Genomic DNA, 8,581 nt, shown 5'->3' on the forward strand with positions numbered 1-8,581 from the left:
TACTGTGTGAACTCCGCCTCCCGTCCAAACATTACTGTGTGAGCTCCGCCTCCCGTCAGATCATTACTGTGTGAGCTCCGCCTCCCGTCACAGCATTACTGTGTGAGCTCCGCCTCCCGTCACAGCATTACTGTGTGAGCTCCGCCTCCCGTCCGAACATTACTGTGTGAGCTCCGCCTCCCGTCAGATCATTACTGTGTGAGCTCCGCCTCCCGTCACAGCATTACTGTGTGAGCTCCGCCTCCCGTCACAGCATTACTGTGTGAGCTCCGCCTCCCGTCACAGCATTACTGTGTGAGCTCCGCCTCCCGCCAGAGCATTACTGTGTGAGCTCCGCCTCCCGTCACAGCATTACTGTGTGAGCTCCGCCTCCCGTCACAGCATTACTGTGTGAGCTCCGCCTCCCGCCAGAGCATTACTGTGTGAGCTCCGCCTCCTGTCCGAGCATTACTGTGTGAGCTCCGCCTCCTGCCAGAGCATTACTGTGTGAGCTCCGCCTCCTGTCCGAGCATTACTGTGTGAGCTCCGCCTCCTGCCAGAGCATTACTGTGTGAGCTCCGCCTCCTGTCCGAGCATTACTGTGTGAGCTCCGCCTCCCGTCACAGCATTACTGTGTGAGCTCCGCCTCCCGTCAGAGCATTACTGTGTGAGCTCCGCCTCCCGTCACAGCATTGCCGTGTGAGCTCCGCCTCCCGTCACAGCATTGCCGTGTGAGCTCCGCCTCCCGTCACAGCATTACCGTGTGAGCTCCGCCTCCCGTCACAGCATGACCGTGTGAGCTCTGCCTCCCGTCACAGCATTGCCGTGTGAGCTCCGCCTCCCGTCACAGCATGACCGTGTGAGCTCTGCCTCCCGTCACAGCATTGCCGTGTGAGCTCCGCCTCCCGTCACAGCATTGCCGTGTGAGCTCCGCCTCCCGTCACAGCATTACCGTGTGAGCTCCGCCTCCCATCCGAACATTACCGTGTGAGCTCCGCCTCCCGTCAGATCATTACCGTGTGAGCTCCGCCTCCCGTCACAGCATTGCCGTGTGAGCTCCGCCTCCCGTCACAGCATTACTGTGTGAGCTCCGCCTCCCGTCACAGCATTACTGTGTGAGCTCCGCCTCCTGCCAGAGCATTACTGTGTGAGCTCCGCCTCCTGTCCGAGCATTACTGTGTGAGCTCCGCCTCCTGCCAGAGCATTACTGTGTGAGCTCCGCCTCCTGTCCGAGCATTACTGTGTGAGCTCCGCCTCCTGCCAGAGCATTACTGTGTGAGCTCCGCCTCCTGTCCGAGCATTACTGTGTGAGCTCCGCCTCCCGTCACAGCATGACCGTGTGAGCTCCGCCTCCCGTCACAGCATGACCGTGTGAGCTCTGCCTCCCGTCACAGCATTGCCGTGTGAGCTCCGCCTCCCGTCACAGCATTGCCGTGTGAGCTCCGCCTCCCGTCACAGCATTACTGTGTGAGCTCCGCCTCCCATCCGAACATTACCGTGTGAGCTCCGCCTCCCGTCAGATCATTACCGTGTGAACTCCGCCTCCCGTCACAGCATGACCGTGTGAGCTCCGCCTCCCGTCACAGCATTGCCGTGTGAGCTCTGCCTCCCGTCACAGCATTACCGTGTGAGCTCCGCCTCCCGTCACAGCATGACCGTGTGAGCTCTGCCTCCCGTCACAGCATTGCCGTGTGAGCTCCGCCTCCCGTCACAGCATTGCCGTGTGAGCTCCGCCTCCCGTCACAGCATTACTGTGTGAGCTCCGCCTCCCGCCAGAGCATTACCGTGTGAGCTCCGCCTCCCGTCAGATCATTACCGTGTGAACTCCGCCTCCCGTCACAGCATTACTGTGTGAGCTCCGCCTCCTGTCAGAGCATTACTGTGTGAGCTCCGCCTCCCGTCAGATCATTACTGTGTGAGCTCCGCCTCCTGTCCGAGCATTACTGTGTGAGCTCCGCCTCCTGTCCGAGCATTACTGTGTGAGCTCCGCCTCCTGCCAGAGCATTACTGTGTGAGCTCCGCCTCCTGTCCGAGCATTACTGTGTGAGCTCCGCCTCCTGCCAGAGCATTACTGTGTGAGCTCCGCCTCCCATCCGAACATTACTGTGTGAGCTCCGCCTCCCGTCAGATCATTACTGTGTGAACTCCGCCTCCCGTCACAGCATTACCGTGTGAGCTCCGCCTCCCGTCACAGCATTACCGTGTGAGCTCCGCCTCCCGTCACAGCATTACCGTGTGAGCTCCGCCTCCCGTCACAGCATTACCGTGTGAGCTCCGCCTCCCGTCACAGCATTACCGTGTGAGCTCCGCCTCCTGCCAGAGCATTACTGTGTGAGCTCCGCCTCCCGCCAGAGCATTACTGTGTGAGCTCCGCCTCCTGTCCGAGCATTACCGTGTGAGCTCCGCCTCCCGTCACAGCCTTACCGTGTGAGCTCCGCCTCCCGCCAGAGCTTTACCGTGTGAGCTCCGCCTCCCGTCACAGCCTTACCGTGTGAGCTCCGCCTCCCGTCACAGCATTACTGTGTGAACTCCGCCTCCCGTCCGAACATTACTGTGTGAGCTCCGCCTCCCGTCACAGCATTACTGTGTGAGCTCCGCCTCCCGTCACAGCATTACTGTGTGAGCTCCGCCTCCCGTCCGAACATTACTGTGTGAGCTCCGCCTCCCGTCAGATCATTACTGTGTGAGCTCCGCCTCCCGTCACAGCATTACTGTGTGAGCTCCGCCTCCCGTCACAGCATTACTGTGTGAGCTCCGCCTCCCGTCACAGCATTACTGTGTGAGCTCCGCCTCCCGCCAGAGCATTACTGTGTGAGCTCCGCCTCCCGTCACAGCATTACTGTGTGAGCTCCGCCTCCCGTCACAGCATTACTGTGTGAGCTCCGCCTCCTGCCAGAGCATTACTGTGTGAGCTCCGCCTCCTGTCCGAGCATTACTGTGTGAGCTCCGCCTCCTGCCAGAGCATTACTGTGTGAGCTCCGCCTCCTGTCCGAGCATTACTGTGTGAGCTCCGCCTCCCGTCACAGCATTACTGTGTGAGCTCCGCCTCCCGTCACAGCATTACTGTGTGAGCTCCGCCTCCTGTCACAGCATTACTGTGTGAGCTCCGCCTCCTGCCAGAGCATTACTGTGTGAGCTCCGCCTCCTGTCCAAGCATTACTGTGTGAGCTCCGCCCCCTGTCATCATTACTGTGTGAGCTCCGCCTCCTGTCCAAGCATTACTGTGTGAGCTCCGCCCCCTGTCATCATTATTGGGTGAGCTCCGCCCCCTGTCATCATTACTGTGTGAGCTCTGCCTCCTGTCCAAGTATTACTGTGTGAGCTTCGCCCCCTGTCATCATTACTGGGTGAGCTCCGCCTCCTGTCCAAGCATTACTGTGTGAGCTCCGCCCCCTGTCATCATTACTGGGTGAGCTCCGCCTCCCGTCACAGCATTACTGGGTGAGCTCTGCCTCCTGCCAGAGCATTACTGTGTGAGCTCCGCCTCCTGTCCAAGCATTACTGTGAGCTCCGCCCCCTGTCATCATTACTGGGTGAGCTCCGCCCCCTGTCATCATTACTGGGTGAGCTCCGCCTTCTGTCAGATCAGTGGTGGCATTAGATTCTCATAGGAGTGGAACCCTGTTGTGAACTGCACATGCGAAGGATCTAGGTTATGCACCGCTTATGAAAATCTAATGCTGATGATCGGAGGTGGAACCGTTTCATCTCCAAACCATCCCCACCATCCCCACACTTGTCCGTGGAAAAAGTGTCTTCCATGAAAGCAGTCCCTGGTGCCAACAAGGTTAGGGACCACCAGTTTAAATAACCAAATACTAAAAGAACTGGCATAGAAGTAAATGGGCTGCTTCTTTATTTTTAGGCTGTTCTTTTTAGAGAACAATGACAATTATTTCCAAGTTTGTCATTAGAAAGTAATATTAGGTTGGCGCAAAAGTAATTGCAGTTTTTGCCATTACTTTCAATGGTAAAAGCCACGATTACTTTTGCACCAACTTAATATGATAAATTTGTTCCTTAAAGTGTATTTTTGGTAAGAAAAACCTTTTGTTTTTCCTTATATTAATTTTTTGTTTTTTTCCTTGGTAGAGACAGAGTCTTGCCATGCTGCCCAGGCTGGAGTGCAGTGCTGTGATCTCGGCTCACTGCAACCTCCACCTCCGGGGCTCCAGCAATCCTCCCACCTCAGCCTCCCAAGGAGCTGAGACTACAGGTGTGAGCCACCATGCCTGGCTAATTTTTATATTTTTTACAGAGACAGGGTTTCACTATCTTGCCCAGGCTGGTCTCAAACTCCTGGGCTCAAGCAGTCCTCCTGCCTCAGCCTCCCGGAGTATTGGGATTATAGGTGTGAGCCACTGCCAGAAAAACTTTTCCTAAGACAAGGCAGGTTTTACATTATATTTAGATTTTTTTTTTTAATGATGTCTTTTTTGGCAGTGCACAGCCAGAGAACAACACATCACACACAGGAAACAGTTGTGCTCATGTGATGGGGGCCTCAGCACTAGGAAGGAGTGGACTATTGGCACACGCAGCAGCTTGAATAAATCTGAAAGTCACTACGCTGCATAAGAGAAGCCAAATTTTAAAAGTGCATACTGTGTACAGAGGGTGTCGAGAATGCCTCCTACGTGACGGAAAGCAGATCTGTGGTTCCCTGCAGACTGGCAGGAGCAGATTCCAAAGGCACAGGAAGAAGCTTGTGGGTAGAGTGTGTTCATTATCTTCTGTGCATTACACCATAAAAAAGCTGGTCATAAAAATGCGAACCAAAAACAAAGGTGAAACTAGGATAAAATTTCTCACCTGTGTGATTGGTAAATGTGCAGGTTTGACATCATGCTTTGTTTATGAAGCTGTGGGATACAAGGACTCTCATACGTCACTGTGGAATGCAGAACATTGCAACCTCATGGAAGAGGATTTGGCAGCATCTAACAAAAGTATGTGGCATTTGCCCTTTGACTCAGCAATTCTAGACTCTGCCTCAAAAAAAACTCTGGCAAAAAACTGAAAGGACTTTACTCACAGAATTCTTTTCACGCCTAAATGTGTTTGCAACCAAGTTCTTCACTGTGGCATTTGTAAAACTGGAAACAATCAAAATGTCCATCAGTAGGGGATTAGGAACATTAATTCGTACAGTGGGGAACTCAGTACCAGAAGAAGGGATGAGGAAGACCTATCGATAAGGGGCAGAGTACATATCATATGATGCAAATATATATTTGCTTTTCCTTAAAACAGTACAAAGATAAAAACTAAAGTGGTTGCTGTGGAGGACAGGGGTCAGTGGTGGAAGTGAGACTGAAATAGACTCTGAAGTAATATCTGGACTTTGAAATTGTAAGTGTTTTACATATTACCAAACTAAGTTTTAAGATAGTCCCTAAAATTGAAAGAATAGTATCTGAAATGAATGAATCTAAATTCCTTGGATTGCGTTCTGCAGGTGCCAACCCTGAGACCAAAATTTGGAAGGTGGCCCTGAGCAGCAGCTGAAGGGAAGCAGGAGGTGAGACAGGAAAGAGGTGAGGGCACGGGGTGTCTGGGAGCCGGGTCCCACGTGGGCAGCTGGGCCCGTGCTCATTGTGGGAGCTGGTGCATTCCTTCACCAGCCCACGCTCCACAGGGTCAGGATGGTCAATTCCGGGCACCCCCGGCCTAATCCAGGACGTGCTCCTGCCACCAGAGAAAGCCCCTAGGCAGCGTCCCGGGTGCTGGTGGTGTCAGAATCAAGTTTGAGTCTGAGGAGTGACCTGGGGCTGGCTGGGCTAGGCAGCATCACAGGGTTCTGCAGCCCAACTGCACATCAGGCTGGTGACAGTCACACAGCCTATTACTTCGTGTGTCATCAGAGCATCGCCAGAACGCAGCACTTCAAGTATGCAGATTTAGTGAGCCATAATTTAAAGACAAATAGAGCCACTGAAATCCTAAATTTCAATCAATCATCTCCTTGTTACTTGTCTTATTGGTATTAAGCCTTTGAAATTATCTGGGGTGGGAGTTAAAACTATAACTAATTATGTTAATGCTAAAACTAAGATTTTTCTGGCCAGGTGCGGTGGCTCACACCTGTAATCCCAGCACTTTGGGAGGCCGAGGTGGGCAGATCACCTGAGGCCAGGAGTTTAAGACCAGCCTTGCCAACATGGTGAAACCCCATCTCTACTAAAATTCAAAAATTAGCTGGGCATGGTGGCAGGTGCCTGTAATCCCAGCTATTCAGGAGGCTGAGGCAGGAGAATCGCTTGAACCAGGAGGCGGAGGTTGCAGTGAGCCTAGATTGTGCCACTGCACTCTAGCCTGGGCAACAGGAACAAAACTCCATCTCAAAAAATAAAAAAAGATTTTTCTGAGAAAAAGGTGTAAAACCATATACTAAATTTGAAATAGAAATATAAGCATGAACTCTCTTGTTCCTTTCACGTAGACACATTTCCTAGCTCTGCCCCAGGAGCAGTAGGCACATGAAGCATCTAGACTTGGTCTCTAATACATGAAAACCATGAATTCATAGTGATGGTTTCAAAGCCAAAACCAACCAAACACATGTAATTGGTCACTCTTGGAGGTACCTAGGGCACTAACTCCTAACACTGGGAGTGGACACTTGAGGGAAGATCAGCGATTATCCCACCTTCTGTCTACAAATTGCAATCAGGGAAACCTTGTTGATTAGGAAAAGTTCTTTACAGAAGAATTCCTGCAAATAAGTGAGTAAAGAATGACAGTTTAAGAATTGTCCCAGCCTGGCCAACATAGTGAAACCCCATCTCTAAAAATATAAAATATTAGCCAGGCATGTTGGTGGGTGCATGTAATCCCAGTTACTCAGGAGGCTGAGGCAGGAGAGTTGCTTGAACCCGGGAGGTGGAGGTCGCAGTGAGCCAAGAGTGCGCCATTGCACTCCAGCCTGGGCAACAAGAGCGAGATTCTGTCTCAAAAAAAAAAAAAAGAGTTGTCAAATTGCCACCCCTAATGCTGTGGTTCTCTAACCTGTGTAACAGGATCACCTGGAGGGACCCTACCCCAGACCTTCCGATTCAGTCCTGGGGGACCCTACCCCAGATCTTCCGATTCAGTCCTGGGGGAACCCCACCCCAGACCTTCCGATTCAGTCCTGGAGGGACCCTACCCCAGATCTTCCGATTCAGTCCTGGAGGGACCCTACCCCAGACCTTCCGATTCAGTCCTGGAGGGACCCTACCCCAGACCTTCCGATTCAGTCCTGGAGGGACCCTACCCCAGACCTTCCGATTCAGTCCTGGAGGGACCCTACCCCAGACCTTCCGATTCAGTCCTGGGGGACCCCCACCCCAGATCTTCCGATTCAGTCCTGGGGGAACCCCACCCCAGACCTTCCGATTCAGTCCTGGAGGGACCCTACCCCAGATCTTCCGATTCAGTCCTGGAGGGACCCTACCCCAGATCTTCCGATTCAGTCCTGGAGGGACCCTACCCCAGATCTTCCGATTCAGTCCTGGAGGGACCCTACCCCAGATCTTCCGATTCAGTCCTGGGGGACCCCACCCCAGATCTTCCGATTCAGTCCTGGTTCGGCCTGAGAATTTGCATTTCTAACATGTCCAGGGACCACAGTTTGAAAACCTCCATGGCTGACATGTAATGAGATGACATGGTCCAATAAATGAAGGAAAAGTAGCAGGTTGGAACCTCAGGCAGCTTCATCCCAACCAGTAAGAAAGTAAATCCTTTTGTAAACTCAGAGGAAGTATTAATATGGGCGTTTGAGCAAACATTTCAGTGTTAGGACAAAGAATTAAAAACCAGCACAGGCACCCCTGAAGCATGATAGGATGGCAACAGAAGGGCTGATTTAGTTTCCAAGAAATAACTGACAGGCAGTGTTGTGTGTGTGTCTACTGCTTAGGAACCCAAAACAAACCTTCAGACCGTTTTCATGAGTACTGAGACCAAGAAAACCACTGGGCAGTGGGTGGTCTGGAAGTGTAAATGTTTATAGTACTCCACTAATGAGTCATGGAACGATGTTTCCTATTGAAAATGTTTTGTAAATGTGGGTTTCAAGGTTTTAAAGTGAACCCATGTGTTAGGAGAAAGGACACACCAAAGAAGTAAAATAATTGGGTCAATATAAAAAGAAAGTAGAATATTGCCCAGAGAGGAGATGTGGATAATTCCTAACACGGATCAAAGGTGAGCTGTGTCTAAGACAGTCAGACCTGCACCGTCCCGTGCAGTAGACACAGTGGCCGCTGCATCTAAGATATTCAGACCCACGCCATCCCATGCAGTAGACACAGTGGCCTCTGCGTGTGAGATATTCAGACCCGCGCCGTCCCGTGCAGTAGACACGGTGGCCTCTGCGTGTAAGATATTCAGACCCGCGCCGTCCCGTGCAGTAGACACGGTGGCCTCTGCGTGTAAGATATTCAGACCCGCGCCGTCCCGTGCAGTAGACACGGTGGCCTCTGCGTGTAAGATATTCAGACCCTCGCCGTCCCGTGCAGTAGACACGGTGGCCGCTGTGTCTAAGATATTCAGACCCGCGCCGTCCCGTGCAGTAGACACGGTGGCCGCTGTGTCTAAGATATTCAGACCTGCACCA

This window comes from Pan troglodytes, chromosome 4, assembly GCF_028858775.2.
Source record: "Pan troglodytes isolate AG18354 chromosome 4, NHGRI_mPanTro3-v2.0_pri, whole genome shotgun sequence".
Classification (NCBI taxonomy): Eukaryota; Metazoa; Chordata; class Mammalia; order Primates; family Hominidae; genus Pan; species Pan troglodytes.